Source organism: Galeopterus variegatus, unplaced genomic scaffold (genome assembly GCF_000696425.1).
Source record: "Galeopterus variegatus unplaced genomic scaffold, G_variegatus-3.0.2 Scaffold1124, whole genome shotgun sequence".
NCBI classification, from domain to species: Eukaryota; Metazoa; Chordata; class Mammalia; order Dermoptera; family Cynocephalidae; genus Galeopterus; species Galeopterus variegatus.
Genome location: NW_007727235.1, coordinates 47,209 through 49,917, shown reverse-complemented (window position 1 = coordinate 49,917; position 2,709 = coordinate 47,209).

The following is a 2,709-nucleotide window of genomic DNA, read 5'->3' as shown; positions in this document are numbered from 1 at the left end:
TTTGACAGCAATAGGGTCAGGGAGAACACACAAGGTAGCAGGTCACCCATTTACTAGCAACCTAACCTAGTTCACAGGAGCCACCAAGAGACTGAACTCTTCTATTCCCTAGGCCAGGGTTCCTTCTATGAAGTGATGACAGCTAACAGATGAGGTGAGGCAACCTGGATTTATTTATCAGGTTACAGCAGCAGGAGACCAACAGGCAGGCCCAGAATGATCCCCAATCACAAACGCTCAGTATATCCCCTTTATTTGTAATGCAAGACCTTAGCCATATGATGCCACTCTTTGCTCTCTACTCAAACTGCACCCTAACCCCTCCCAAGATGATCTCAAGACCAAGGATGGCTCTACCTGTTTGCCTCATTTGTACACAGCTTTTCTTACCACAATATCGATAACACAAGTGGGAGTCTAGTTGGGGAAACTGATGGGGCTTGTCTTCACTGAACTCCAGTTAATTAGTTGTATTTTTCCTTTGCTTCTTTGATAGCAAAGATATAAATAGTCTTACACTTCCCTCTTTCACTTGGGTCCTCATATGTCTTACTAAATGTTCATTCAGTTTCTACTAACCATACAGAATATTTCCAAACATGTAGAGCCATATCATTATATTTTTATAACACCCCTCTTAGCATATGCATTTTTATGCATTTTTTGTATCTATTACTTAACCTAATACATCTCCTAAACATATTCAATTGATTTATCTCCCAACCAAATTACTCATCATACATTTGTTGAAATATTGGCTAGACCTGCCTGAAAGTTAATCCCTCTGTTCATGTGTCCTCACTTTAGAGGGTTCCTCTGAAGAGGACTTTTCAGAGTTGATTTTCAGGCTCCACCAGAAAGTGTGCTTTGGGCTCTAGGTGGACTCACCAAGCAGCCATGTTGCAAAGCCTCTGCTGACAACTTGCAGAAATACAGGCACCCAGACAAGGACCAGGAGTCAGTTGCAGATCCATTCTCATGAAGCAGAGAAAAACATAGTGCTCCCAGTCCAGCTGGCATGCTCTCTCTCCCCTCTCAGAGTACATACTTACATCTTTTGGTGACAATGAGACAGGACCAGGATATTTGTTCCTCTCATCCTCCTGCCTATTCTGATAATCACTTATTCCTCATATTTGTGGGGAAGGGGGGACAGGGAATAGCCGTACCTTTCCTGATTGTGTCATTCAGTAGAATGACATATCCTTCCTCCTTTGTGTTGGCCCCATCAGCTGTTCTTTAAGAAGGCACTGGTACCTGCCAGAACAAGTGTAGGAAGCCAAAAAATGGCTGACCTGTAGTTATAAGTACTGTAAAGACAGCATGAAGTTCACAGCATACTTACAGAATGTCAAAACTAGTATGAAATTTAGGAATCTCAATCTAATAAGTTTATATAACAAAAGCGGAAGCAGAGGCCCAAATGATTTTCTCAAAGTCACACCCTTTGGGTTAGGGGTGGAAACTAGAACCACATCTCCGGACTCCCAGCACTCCTTCCACTAACTCCCTTAACCCCACCACTGCATCCACTGACAAAACAAAACACTCTATACAATTAACCATGATTTTAGACAAGGTGAAGCAAGGTATGATGCTAAATATAGAAAGTCATTTGGATTTTTGTTAATTTGAACTTTGAGGTTTCAAGTTTTTATTTTATGAATATTGTTATGAATCTGATTTGGGTTTTATTCTTTAGCAATTTACTTATCTTCGATGGTGGCACCAACATTTATTTTTCTGTGGCAAAACTGTCGGTCTCCCAAATGTTGGTCCAGGAATTGTAAACGATTTATGGCTGCTCATTGAGCCTCTCACTACAAATCACATAAGCTCTGAAGTAGGCAAACATGCCCATATCTTCCTCGGAGTCAGCACCAAGATCTAGGGAACCAGTCCTCATACCTGACATGGCAGGACAGATAAGTCATGTTTCATTTCAGGTCCTCAAAAGGAGCCTGGAAAACATAATTAAGTCAAGCTAAATACTCTTACTATTCCTTTGTCTATATAACAAAGATAGTAATACTCATTAAACTGTTGAGAGTATGAAAGATAATATATACGTAGTGCCTGACACACAGATGGAAGCCAATTGATGGTAGTTTCACTTATAATATTTTTGCTTTTAGTTCAATATGGTTTTATATAACTATTTGTAATTACTGCACATGCAACATCTTTCAGATAATTTTATATCCAAGTTATTAGTAAAATATTGATGTCCCCTCCAATATTTATAGAGATCTACCTGTACTAAAGGCCTCAGCAAAATCCTCAGTGGGGTTCATTTCCAGCTGTCTCTTTTTTACTTTTTCTTTTCATATTAAAGGTTATTTTCTAAGGTGTATTATGTGATGTTTTGATATACATATACTTTGTGAAATTATTACCACAATTAAACTAATTAACATATCCATCACCTCACATAGTTACTCTTGTGTGTCTTTGTCTGTGTGACAACACTTGAGATCTACTCTCAGCAAATTTCAAGAATACCGTACATTATTATTAACTATAGTCAGCAGGCTATACACTAGGTCTCCAGAACTTATTAATGTTATTACTGAAGGTTTGTATCCTTTGACCAATATCTCCCCTTTTCCCCCATCCCTCACTCTCTAGTAAACACCATTCTACCATTGATTACTATGAGTTCCATTTTTTTTTTTTTTTTTTTTTTTTTTTTTTTTTCCCAAAAAAAAA